This window comes from Camelus dromedarius, chromosome X (genome assembly GCF_036321535.1).
Source record: "Camelus dromedarius isolate mCamDro1 chromosome X, mCamDro1.pat, whole genome shotgun sequence".
NCBI classification, from domain to species: domain Eukaryota; kingdom Metazoa; phylum Chordata; class Mammalia; order Artiodactyla; family Camelidae; genus Camelus; species Camelus dromedarius.
The window spans coordinates 40848100-40862158 of NC_087472.1; positions in this window are offsets into that span (position 1 = coordinate 40848100).

Genomic DNA, 14059 nt, shown 5'->3' on the forward strand with positions numbered 1-14059 from the left:
GCTGCAAAGATGAAATTAGCAAGATTTGTCAGTTGATTAACTAAGGGGCCAAGAGAGATGGAGGATTTGAAGTTGATGTTAACTTTTAAGCCTGGGTGAATGGGAGGATCAATTTCATGCTTAAAGAAATCTTAAAGTGTCAAATGTTTCTTTGTAAAAAGCATGCTCTGTTTTCTTCTCCTTTTTAAAAAATACTGGATTGACACTTTACCTTTTTAACTCTTTATAGTGGAAAATTTCAAACCTACAAAAGTAGAGATCATGGTATACTGAACTCCTTTGTCCCCATCACCCAACTTCAACAATTATCAATATCAAAAGGCAGATTTCTGGTTTAGCAACAACATAGCCTAAAATTAAATTCTCTAATAGCTTAATTCTCCATGGATAGAGTTTCTTCTATGATTCCCTAAAAGTGTATATAAAATTGTGTGTGTGTGTGTGCACTCTCCTTTGGAGATCCACATGGAGAAAGGGTCCATAGCTTCTGAGAGGTTCTATGACACAACCCCATCCCATGCCTTTGCCCCACTCTCCAACTTCATAGGAAGTCCTGATCATTTAAAAAGAGAATTTGTGTAAGACGTGATCTCTGGAAGCTCGGATACAGGTTAAGCATTACTCTTGAAGAATTATCCTGATTCTTTAAGTCTAGAGTATTAAGGAGCTAGGACAGCAAGTAAGTACATTCTCATTTGGGGCCAGGGAGGTCTGGAACATAGAATTATGGCCACAGAAGATCTGTCTAGGTGGGTGTGGCCTAGAGACCTCCCTGTGAGCATTGGTTGCTTAGGTATGTACTGAAGTTGTAAGAAGTTAGAGGAGGAAGCTTAACAAAGAAATGGGTGTTAATTATAGACAGAGTCTTCATTTATTCATTTAGCAAGTATTTATGGACTGTCTACTATGTACCAGGCACTGTGCTAGGCCCCAGAGGTACAGAAACAATTTCTATTTTTGTGAAACTTACATTCTAGTTGGAAATAGAGATCTCATCCAAATTATCATAAAGACAAGCATGTAATTAGAAAATATGGTAAATGGTAAAAATGAAAAGCACAAGGAATAGCACAAATACCCAGTGCTGGAGATGAGTATGAAACTGTATCTACACCCTAAATCATGGCCACAGCAGGAACTACAATTTTAAAATTAGCTGATGCTCAGATCATGAGGAAAATCAGAGTGCAGGAGGAAATTTGAGGGGAGGTAGGCAGAGGAGACCCCGTGGAGGTATTGAAAGCCATAGTAAGAAGTTTTATCTTTGAAAACTATGGGAAACTTTTAAAGTTTTTAGCACAGATTCTGGAAGGAGGGAAAGTGAATTGACATGATGAGATCTGCGTTTAGAAAAGATGACTCTACCTGGTATGTGAATATCAGATTTCGAGAGGGGGCACAAGTGCATAGTGAGTGACCAGTAGTCACTCACTACCAATAGTAGGCTATTGTAGTTGAGGTGAGAGATGGTGAGAGATGATGACTTCTGTTGGGGCGGTGGTGATGAAGATGGAGTGAATTGGATAGTGTGGGGTACTTTAGTCCACTAAGCCTTTTTGACACAACCCAGTGCAATGGAAGGGAAGAGCCTCACTCTGCATGTATGTTAGGTAAAATAGAGTTTCCTAGTTGTTCAGGTGTTCAATGAGGGTTAAAACTCTGGGACATGCCAAGAGCTACATAGTAAGTAGCTAAGTCAGGCTTTGAGCACAGATACAGGCTCAGGTTATATATCGTACAAGATAATAACCACTGATTAATTCTTTAAAAACAGTTGATCAAGTGAAGTCTTAGCCTCAGTCAGTCAACATAAGATATTGACTGTGCACTATGTCGAAAACAGAACTAGCCCACATAAGTAGCCTCTAGCGTACAAAGAAATAAGCACCACCTCGATATGTACAATCCACTCAATGAATACATTTTAAATATCGAACAGACTCTATTGAACCTAGAATTTGGCTCTGCAAAATTGCCAAGGGCAATTCTCAGAGTGGATACGTGAAGTCTGCTTGATAGGGCAATTTTTAACTATCAGATTGGAGATGTGGGGGGAAGTCAATTGTCTTAGGTGTAAGTAACATAAGCTTAATGATTCTTTCTCCTAAGCTAAGAAAGTAGCAAGTCTGTTGATTTGTCTTTTGGTTCATCTTCTGCAATGGTGGGGTTGTTCCTCCCCTCTCTTTTAGGACATATATATGACTGCCATTAATAAAGGGGTAGAGACCCTTTAAGACTAGGCTAGCTGAATAAGAGAATCCAAAAAATGCCATCCTCTGAAGGCTTTTAGTTTCTGGAGGAAGTTTGTGTACAATTTGTCTCATAAGCCTCAGTTTACAGTAGCCTTCTGACTGGCCTGGCTCTTCCTGCTCTGCCTGCTCTCCAGAATCTCTGGCACCTTGAATGGGCTAGCTGACAGCCATCTCGCTTACCTCTCAGGTCACCACCCAACTGCCTGTCTTCCATCTCCATCCTTTCCTGAATCTTGCCAGCCTTCGATTCATGGCCTGCCATCTTTCCCCCTGCCCATTTCTGGGTTGACGTCAAGCTTCTTAATGGCCTATTGGCCTTCAGGTGACATTGTTGGAAATCCTTGGAAGAACACTCTCAAGCAGTGGTTCTCCATCATTGGCTGTGTCAGAATCACTTAGCAAATGGAGACTCCAGGGTCTGATTTTGTATTAGACGCTCTGGATAGTGATTCCCAGTTGTGTGCATTTTTTAGAAAGCCTCCCAGGTGTTTTGGAAGCAGTGGACCACTGTTTTGCGATCCCTCAAGTTTTTGACTTCTACTCAGAAGTTTCAGATTCTCAGTGGAGGATGGGTCAGCATGTTGCCCTTTATGCTCCTTTTAAGAAAGAATTTATAATTTCCTCAGCGTGATACTGAATTTGCATAATACTAGCAACTCCAGTTGATACAGAAAACACATTATTTTCATTCACGATAATAACTACCATTCATTGAGTTCCTAAGAGTGTTCATCACTATGCTGAGTGTTTTTCACAGTTTTTAAAACCTAATCTTTTCTTTAAAATCTCAAGAGGATTTACATTAATCACATAAGAAAAATGGCACTCAGAGGAGTGAGGCAACTTGTCCAGGAGGAAGTAGCCAAGTTAGGATTTGAACCCAGGACTCTGTGATGGCAACATTCATGCTCGTAGCCACATGGCCATCATCTCATACTAAACAGGTGACAGAACTGAGAACAAAATGAAGTTCTCCCTCCTCTTCTGGGTTCTTGGGAGCTTACTGTAAGGTGCTCCAGAGTGTGGGCCAGACATCCCGGCTGTGGTTGTTGGGGGAGTTAGAGCAGATAAGACCTATACTAGCTGGCTGTAAAAAAGGATTTGATCTCACTGGCGAGTCTTATGAAATTGTCGTGATCATAAACCTGAGGCAAAATCATAAGTGGTTTGTACATCCTGGTTCTGTTTATTTCCGCCAAACAATTCCAGTTAAAGTCTCAGCCACTTCCTCTGTTTTGCTGCGATGCTGTTTACTCACTGTGAAACCCCCAGATGACCGGAGATGTCCAACGCTGCAGGTGAGTCTGCTGGTGGTCCCTTGCTGCCAGTATCTTCCTGACCACTCTAACTCTTGATGTCTCCTCCCCCTTGGTGAGCAGGACTCTGTGTTCACTAGCACAGCCAGATGCTTTTGTTCAGAGCCAGGAGTGGAATAAACACAAAAAGGACCCTCTCCTTTATCACTGGTAAGCTCCTGTAATCAAGGCAAAGAGCTCTGCTGGTCACAAGAAGTTGATAGATCTGTGGCAGGGTTCTAAGGACTGGACAAGAAACAAAAGGATTTTGGAACAAATGGGACTCCTGTTGAGTTATTAACATTTGTATCCCAGGTTCTATTTCTGCTACATTCACCAGGGACAAGTAACACGCTAGCTTTGATCCTGCTATTCAAAAGGAAGCTCTAAGGTGATGTAGCACAAAGATTGCCCGGTACAAAAATCCTGTTGGAACGCAGGACATTCTTAATTGTTCCAAGATGCCTCATAATTACAATGCACTTCTTTTTTAAATGCAAAACTGTATTTTAAAAATAACTTGTATATAACATTTGCACCAAATACTTGTAAAATTTGGATTTTTGTATTTCCTTTCTCATTGTGCATATACTACATTTCATCTTAAACTGTGCTACACAGTATTATAATCCTGATAAAGCACGTAATGAACACTTTGCAGTCAGTAGAAAGGATTTACCCCTTTCTGATTATTTACGGAACTCAGATTATAGTATGATGCTTCCTGAACCATCACATCTGACTGTCAGGGGTAAAAGCTACAACACACACAGCTAATGGAGATGCTGCGGTCAGATGGACCGTTCAGCCATATAACAGCCCCGTGCAAAGATTAGAGGCCCCTTCTTCGCCACCTTCTGAAACGTCTCCTTGGTCCAGTTTGCACAAGTAGAGAGATACTGAAATAATTTGACACTGGTAAAATGTTTGTCAACTAACGAAGTGACAAGTGAGGCATAAGTGAGTTTTCTTCATCACATCTAGAGACACAAAAGTGGGAGGGGCAATTCTGAGTTAATCTTTCAGGAGAGCCCAGATACAGAGGCTGGTAAGTTCCAAGCTGCCTCTTTTCACAGTGCGGCTGCTGGGAAAGATGGGACTTGTTATATCTAGTTGCCCCTCTCAAGAAACAGATCTCTGGTTGTCCTCTTCCTGCCATCTGAGTGTATAGATGGACATTACTTTGCAAACTGAGTCAGTCTTTAAAAAAAACAAAAAACAAAAAAAGTCCTATAAAGGCAGTACCCTGCAACCTTGCCTTTTATTTGGTCTGTATTTAAAACGGAGTCCTCCTGAAGCGAGTCAGGGCTTTCTAGAATCATTTGCCTAATTAGCTCTTTTAAACTTACTCTTAACTGAAGAGAAGACAGGATACAAGTACCAAAACTCATGTTTTGTCGAGTGTCGGCCTAGGTACCATAAGCAGAATTCTATGACAATTAGTTTCTAGTGTTGATTGCCCGACTGTCCAGTCAAACACCAATTCTTCCACCGTTTGTAAATTTCTGACAGGAGAAATTGAAGCTGGCAAGGCAAACATTTCCAGCCTGTCTTTGGACAAAAGCATGCCTCTTGTGAGGTGGTTTCCTCCTTTTCTCCTCAGGTTTGCGCACAGCACAATGTTGGTTTTGAGGGTGGAATCCACCAGAAAAATCAGCAGCTGGGCTAAAGAAGCAGTATTTAGAACACCACACCCATTCCGCAAGACAGAGCTGTAATCGAAGCAAAACAGTACATTATCACTGGCAATGAAATTTGCTCACAAACCTGGCTTCCTCAGTGTTTCCACTCCCAGCTATCTTTTTCCTCCCATCTCCCTTCCTTTGTTCTCTTCTGTTGACTCCTTCGAGCTGCAGTAAATCATGTTGTGAAATAAGAGGAGTTTGAATAGCGAAAGCATGAAGATTTCAGATTCTGCAGCATAACAATGAACTGCCTTATGTTCAAATTCAAGCTTGTTAGTAAGGCTCACAAATATTATCATCTCCTGCGGTGGCAATTTCCTATCCATCCAGGAAAGTGGTTTTTGCTACCAGAGTCAACATCAGCCATGCCTTGTGAGCTGCAGGTGGGGTCTCTTTGCCACAGTTCCCCATTTTGCACTGCTCAACGCCCAGTTCATACTGGTATGCAAGGTTGTCAGCATCTGTGATGGATTGCACAGTGGTGTCATGTTGATCGCATGATGAAAAAGGTAGCTCAAAAGTGCTTTTTGTTCCCCACTTTGGAGAGGCAAGGCTGTTTAAAGGAAGAGGGCCAATGCCCAGGCACAAGCCTGCCGGGCCCATCAGCTGTGTGCAATGCAGCAATGCAATGGCTGCTCTGAAAGGGAGGCAAGGAGGCAGGTGGGAGGCCTTTCCAGCTAATCGTAACTTTTCAACAGCCTGCCTTATTCAGTAGCCTGATAGCTGCCACTTATTTCCAGTAGCTATGCTCCGGTTCAACCCTGGGAGTTTAGGATGAGTAGAGTTAGAGCTTGCATGGTCCATTTAGTGGGGATGAAACACTTGGAAGATGATGGGAAATTTATTTGGAAGTTACCAAACAAAGGAACTGCTGTCTTTGCGTACCATCAGTCTCCTCCCTGGCGCATCTCCCCTCCTCTCTACCTAGAGTGGCTTAGAGTCTTGGAAAAAGCCAGAGAAGAAATACATTATCCCCGTTCCTAACAAAGAGGGAGGAGCAGACCAGATGAGGAATCTTTTAGGGGGTAAACTGTCCATGCTTGGAATGAAATGGGAAACAATTTTTGTTTCTTTTTTTTTTTTTTTTACTATGAAAGTTCCTAAGAGAAAAATGGTTGAGCAATTTGAGTATATGGAAAAGGTTAACATGAAGCAAGTAGATTTTTTTTTCAGTTGATTATCAGAATTGAACTCTAAACCTCTGAAAGCCCAGAATTTGGCACATTTCAAATCTTTATTGAGGGCTAATTGCTATGCTGAGTTAGGATAGAGATGAAGAAAAATGTCTTAAAATTGACAGAGATCAGAGAAGAAATAATATGCTGATGAGAAACATGTTGGCATTCTCCTAACTCAAAAATAGTTTTCTAACTGGAGTTTTGACAGGGAAAGCTAACCTCTGCCGGGCTCTGGAATGGAAGTAGATACTTTGATTTCTAATCACTGACTCTGACCTTGAATGTAGGTTGACTGTGAATTCCTACTCTTGGGAGGAATGAAACCGAAGGTAATATAGGAATAAAAGCAAAAATGTGTTTTCATTTTTCCGAAAAAACTTGATTACTAACCACAGGAATAAGGCATTTGAATGGTTTACCCTCCCAGAAGGAGAAAGGAGATGGCTAGGCATAGCTCTAAAACAATTGTGCAGCAAGCGTCCCATGGGAGAGATGAGGAAGGCGTTTCAGGACTGACTTGCTTCTGGGAAATTAAGGACAAAGACTCTTGAATTTTAAAATGTGCCCAAGTCCCTTTCCTTCCTGTGTTGCCCTAAGATTCATTTCCCCAGGAGAAAGACTTTGCAGTCACTATGAATTCCATGTCATAGTCAATGAGTGAAAATCCAAATATTTACTTTGACTCCAGAGGCACTCAGCAGCAGTAACAGCAAAATTTTTCTCTGGAGTCTATTTCCTCCTCTTGATACCATTTGACTGTTCTCCCTTCTCAGCCAAAGTCCTCAGAAGAGTGGTCTACTGGAGATTTACCATCTCCATGGGCCTGCCTCCCAGTTACTTCCCAACACATTACATTCTGGTTTTCCTTCCAACTCCTACAACCCTACCTCCAACACTACCACCCAACCACCATGATTCCTTTGAGGATGTCCTAAGCATGGTAGCCGGTGGCCTGTAATGGAATAAAATCCCAAGTGTTCCTTTTAGTCTTGTTCTGTCTTGTTTGTCCTCCCATCCACATTTGACATTTGACCTTCCTGCTTCAAATTCCCTCTTCTGTTGGTTTCTGTGACACAGCCCTCTGCTTTATTTCTCCTTATCTGACCCCTCCCTCTCAGACATTTTGGACACTTCTCTTCTGCCCAGGTCTTAAAGGCAGGTCTTCCTAAATGCTATCTTCTAGGCCTTATGCTTTTTTAAAATTTCTTTTTAATTGAAATATAGTCAGTTACAATGTGTCAATTTCTAGTGTATAGCATAAAGTCCCAGTCATACATACATATATACATATATTCGTTTTCGTATTCTTTTTCATTAAATGTTATTACAAGATATTGAATATAGCTCCCTGTGCTATACAGATGAAATTTGCTTTTTTACATATTTTTATATAATAGTTAATATTTGCAAATCTCGAATTCCCAAATTTATCTATTCCCACCCCTTTCCCCAAAGTAACCATAAGATTGTTTACTATATCTTTAAGTCTGTTTCTGTTTTGTAGATGAGTTCATTAGTATCTTCTCTTTTCTTATTTTAGATTCCACATATGAGTAATATCACATGGTATTTTGCTTTCTTTTTCTGGCTTACTTCACTTAGAATGACGATCTCCAAGTTCATCCATGTTGCTGCAAATGACATTCTTTCATTCTTTTCTATGGCTGAGTAGTATTAAAACACACAGACACACACACACACTATGTCTTCTTTATCCACTCATCTGTTGATGGACATTTAGGTTGTTTCCATGTCTTGGCTATCATATATAGTACCACTATGAACATTGGGGTACATGTGTCTTTTCAAATTAGAGTTTCCTCTGGATATGTGCCCAGGAATGGGACTGCTAGATCATATGCTGAGTCTATTCTTAGTCTTTTGAGGAATCTCCATACTGTTTTCCATAATGGCTGCACCAAACTACATTCCCACCAACAGTGTAGGAGGGTTCCCTTTTCTCCACAGCCTCTCCAACATTTATCGTTTGTGGACTTTTGAATGACAGCCATTCTGACTGGTGTGAGGTGATACCTCATTGTAGTTTTGATTTGCATTTCTCTGATAATTAGTGATATTGAGCATTTTTCATGTGCTTGTTGACCATTTGTATGTCTTCACTGAAGAATTGCTTATTTAGGTCTTCTGCCTATTTTTCGACTGGGTTGTTTGTTTTAGGCCTTATACTTTTTTACTCTACATGCTCCTCATGGCCTACGTCATATACTCACCTGCCCTCACAAATATAACTTCACCCCGACCCCTCTTTTGTGCTGTGACTCCCTATATCTGACTATCTAATTGGCATCTCCACTTGGATATCTAGTCAAGAATTGTAAACCTGCAGGAGGAAGTCTGCTTTGGATCAGAGATACAAATTAATTGTAATGATCATTCGGGCTACCCAAGGGCATTTGAAAATGCTACGGCCACATGGTCGCAAGACTCTGCTTCAGAATCAAGGACAGCAGAGCAAGGAGGCAGGCGATAGAAGTAGATCATGAGTCAGAGAATAAGGGCGCTGGGGAGGGCCTCTGTAACGGGGTGAGGACAGCAGCTGTAGCAGTGGCAGAGAAATCAATGATAAGCTCAATAATCATCAAAAACAAGAATCGCAGATGCTAATGTCATTGCAGTAGGAACTATAAGCCACTAGGAGCCTTTGGAAAAGGGCTACTAATTTGGGGGACTGCTTGCATTTGCCTAGAATGAAAATTTTGTTTTTGTGACAGGGAGACCGTAGGAGACTCTTTGCAGTTAAAATTCTTTTTTTTTTTTTTTATTGAAGTATAGTTGATTTACAATGTTGTGTTAGTTTCTGGTGTACAGCATAGTGATTCAGGTATACATAGCTATTCTGTTTCATATTCTTTTTCATTATAGTTTATTCTAAGCTATTGAATATAATTCCCTGTGCTATACAGTAGGTCCTTGTTTATCTATTCTGTATACAGTAGTTTGTATCTGTTAAACCCAAACTCCCAATTTATCTCCCCTCCTTTCCCCTTTGGTAACCGTAAGTTTGTTTTCTATGTCTGTGAGTGCCTTTCTGTTTTGTAAGTAAGTTCATTTGTGTCATCTTTTTAGATTCTACATATAAGTGATATATGATATTTGTCTTTGTCTGACTTACTTCACTTAGTATGATAATCTCTAGGTCCATCCATGTTGCTGCAAATGGCATTCTTTCATTCTTTTATGTGGCTGAGTAGTATTCCATTGTGCATGTATGTGTGTGTGTGTGTGTGTGTGTGTGTGTATACCACAACTTCTTTATCTAATCATCTATTGATGGACATTTAGGTTGCTTCCATGTTTTGCTATTGTAAATAGTGGGTGATAGCTGGCATATACATGAGAGGTCAAAGAAAATATCTGAAAAGATGCAGTTAAAGTTCTTAATTCCATTCCCCATGCACAAAAAGAGTGATGATTTCCTCTGAGGAAAATGGGAAAGCCCTCCTTGCTTGCCTATTCTTTTTTTTTTTCATTGAGCTCTCACGTATATGCCAGCTATCACCCATTCCTTTCCCATCCTAGGTTTATGTCTATTGTTAATACAAGCTTTTCAAAGAGAAATCACCTAGTACCTTTCCCCAGACACAGTGATTCCTCAACTGCTTACTTTCTAAACTCTAAATGAAAAAAAAAAAAAAAACGGAAAAAAAAAACCCTCCAGGTTGCAAAATAGATGCTGAAAATGGTAAAGATACAAAAGAGAAGTCAAACTTGGCACCTACACATTTCTGACTGAGCAGCATACTTTCCCTCTATCTGAAGATATTTGATTTTGGAGCAACAAAGTTCTAGAGAATTCAAAACAGCATATTGAGCATGTGTAATGCCATATTGTCTTCTGTACCTTTACAAAGACATGCTGAGATGTGTTCCTTTGAATGTTCACACATGTGGTTATTTGAATGTATGATTCAAAAGAAAGAGGAAAAAGAAACAGAAGGGAAAAGACCTTGAGGTGATATTAAGCCCCGTGAAACAAAATTGATCTCCCTGTACCGCATTTCTTCCAGGAAGCCAGTGTGCTCGACAGCATCGCCCAGAGCAGAAGCCAAATCACCTACACTTAATGGCTGGGCTCTTCAGGTGCAGAGGGCCTTCCAAGAGTTCCATAAAAAGAAGGAAATGAATTCAAATGATAACAAAAGCTTGGGAGGGGGACACACTGTAGTCCTGGAGAATTGCGGTGCCTGCCATTTAAGATTCTACTTTTAGATCCAGTTCAAGAAAATAGGCTGCCTTATTTTTCAATGCTGTATTATGAGTCTACCCTTAACTCTTAAATATATTAACGATGTATCTGCCTACTTTTAGCACGATAATCAATATCTCCTCTGAAAGCAGCCATTCATATGTAGCACGTGTCATCAAGAATGAGCAAATGTGGTGGTGTTCATTTCCTCCTCATTCAGATCCCCCACAGCCATGAGCTAGGCTTCTGAGAAAGTGTATGCATATTGGCTGTTTTCTTTCACTGCGCTGCCATGTGAGAGCAGCACTGAAAATCCTGCAGTATGGGTGACTGTAACTATTTCTGTAATCTGGATCTGCAGCTCTTTCTCCGTGCCTTCTCTGCTTTCTCTGTCTTCTCAGGACCTCTCTTCATCACTGAAAGGATGTGCGTGTGAGTGTGTGTGTGTGTGTTTTCTTTCTCCTCCTAACAGCTATCTATTTCTGATTTATTCTGAAACTTTCCCTTAGACTGTGTAGCTGCTGCAGCCTTACTCTGGCTCTCTTAGTCTCTTGTCTACTAGCCTCTATGCATTTATCTTTTTTCTGTCTCTCTCCTTTGAGGACTCAAGGATAACTCACCTTCCTCTGCAAAGCCTTCATGACTCATCCGCCCTACTCCTTTCTGAACCCCTCCTCCCTCTGCTCATCTCCCTTATAGCCCTTTCACGTTGGACTGTAACCTGCAGTGAGAAGGGACAGTATGGTTAACCAGGTCTGCCCTTGGAGCCAGTCATATGTAATATCTAATGTGGTTGAAGAGTACTGGAAGGGGACTCCTGATTGAAATGACTTCCACTCCAATACTTCAATACTCATAATTTTACTGTTGGAGCCTAGACCTATTGTTACTAAAATGAGAAGGAAGGCATGCTTCTCTCTGTCCGTGGTCTCAATCAATGGATCTAAACCAATGGTCCATGCAACGGCATAATAGTTTCTCAGGTAACTTGTTGGGTAGAGGCATATACCTTTCCCTGAGTAGACCCATCCCCTGCTCCCTGACACTGCACTTGTATGTTAGAATGATGTGCCTTAAACTTTGCTATGTATCAAAATTCCCTGGGGAAGCTTGTTAAAAATACAAATGCCTAGATTCTACCCCAGAATCAAACTTGGGGTGGGGGATGCTGGGTATTTGTATTTTTAACAAGCTCTCCAGGGCATTCTGATGCACAGTCAAGGTTGAAAATCAATCATTAGAGAAGAATTTCTGTAGGTTAAACATTGATCTCCTCCTGGACCTCATTTAAAGTAAAAATACTTCTGGAAGAGCAGCACAGTGAGAAACCCGTGCTTTGGTTTGAGTGAGTTTACCATGGGGGTCTTCGAGGCATGAAGGAAAGCCAGAATGTGTTTCGTACACACTGTGTTCCATATGGTATGGCTGCTCGGAGAACCCTCCTTTCGTATGGCCTTGTGGGTAATGCTCCTTCTGCTAGAGCAAGAGCAACACTCCTCAATGTTCTTCCCATGCTTACTTTCATCCCATGGGTAGGGCTGCCAGATAAATACAGGATGCCCTATTAAATCTGAATTTGAGATAAACAAATTTGAATTTCAGATAATGTTGGGGGCATTAGTATGCCCTAAACACTGCATGGGACATACTTACACTAAAACTGGTTCATTGTGTATCTGAAATTCAACTGTAACTGTGTGTTCTGTATTTTCATATGCTAAGTCTGACAATCCTACCCATGAAAGGAGGACTGAATTATCTGAATAGATCCATTGGCTGTGTTTTGCAATCAGGGGTAAGAGGGCATTCTGGGTAAGTTTGTCTGTTCTGCAGACCTGTACTCTTCTTCAGGTAAACCATCTCAAAGGTTAAAGGTAGAGAGGAGAGAACCACTAAGACCATTTGGCTGCATGTCAAAATTATATTCTTGAGTTCAGCATTGTCAGTAATAAAGCCAATATTTTTAATCTTCATTTTCCCTAAGCCTATGTCTTATTTCTCAGTTGGCTTTGAAATCAGATATTAATTATTTCCTCCCCTGACAACCACAACCGTTATCTTATTTACTTTGATCTTAACATTCCCTCTGTGAGGTAGGTGCTGTAATCCACATTTTACAGTTAGAAAATGATGGGGCACTGAACTAGGCAGTGGAAGGAACAAAATTCAGATTTCCCAACACATGATTTGGCCTCAGGCATTTGACCGGGGTAGATATTTTCATCCCGTTAAAGTGAAACTGACATCTGAGTCTGTGTTTGATTTGGCTATTTATAATATACTAGCCTTGAATCATGAGAAAAGCAAAAACCCTTCAGTGCTAATGGTGCCTTTATCCAGTTTGACAAAAAAAAAAGTGAAGTATTGTCCTTTAACTCTCATCCTACGCTTTATGAATGCACAAGTAACTTTTTATAAACAACAAGGCCATTGACCAAGATAAAAAGCAGCATGCCTAAGGGAAAACAATTCTCTCTCTTCAGGTATCAATTAGAAACGTTTATTAGTGATATTCGATTGACAGTTCACATTTGTTTCCAAGAAAAGAGGATGAATCCTCTTTAGACTAGAATGCTTAAAAGGCTGCAGGTAGGATGTAGCGCTTCACAGTAATTGCTCAAGACAAGTGACCTTTGGATCTAGTATTAGTCAGTTTCGGGAAGTGAAAGAGAACATAGGCAGAAGACCTGTTCAAAACCCATCTTTAGATTTAGTCAATGGCCCTTTATTTTAAGCCATGAATATATGCATAAGTATTAGCTTTCTAAATAAATTAAGGGAAGATAGGAATAAGCAGTCACTTGAAAAATGATTGCGTGTTGTCTCTTGAATGTGGATCTGAATATGAGTCTATAGATCTATGTCTGGGTCTTTGAGTGAGAATACTGTTGTGTGTGTTTGGATGTTTCTGTACATACGTGCTATGTTTGCAGCTTGTGAGCTCTCTCTCTCCCCTTATCTATTATGTCACAAATAAAACAGAGAGTCGGGTAGAGCACATAGTAGAGTGCATGCTCAGCATACTTGAGGTCCTGTGTTCAATCTGCAGTACCTCCATCAAAAAAAAAAAAAATCTGCTACCAGGCCTCCCCAGCTGGAGTCACTAATGCAAGGGATCTGCAGGTTCAGTCCAGCTAAGTTATTAAGCTAGCCCTGAGCAGGGCAGAAAGTGTCGGATATTAGAAGGTTTTAGCCATACTCATTGGTAAGGGCTAAACTTAGCACTGTTGCCCTAGAACCATTATCTCTCGTCCCAGCCATGACCCTTGGATGTCTGTGTGCTGCTTCCCTACCCCCACCTTTCAGATCAGACCCCTCTATTCTCAATTCCTCCTGAACCAAACCCAAGGTCATCATTCCTCCCTGGATTTTCAATTATTGTCTTCAGAAGCAAGCCCTGTACCCTGCTCTTCCATTATTCTTTCTTTCTTTATCATCTTCT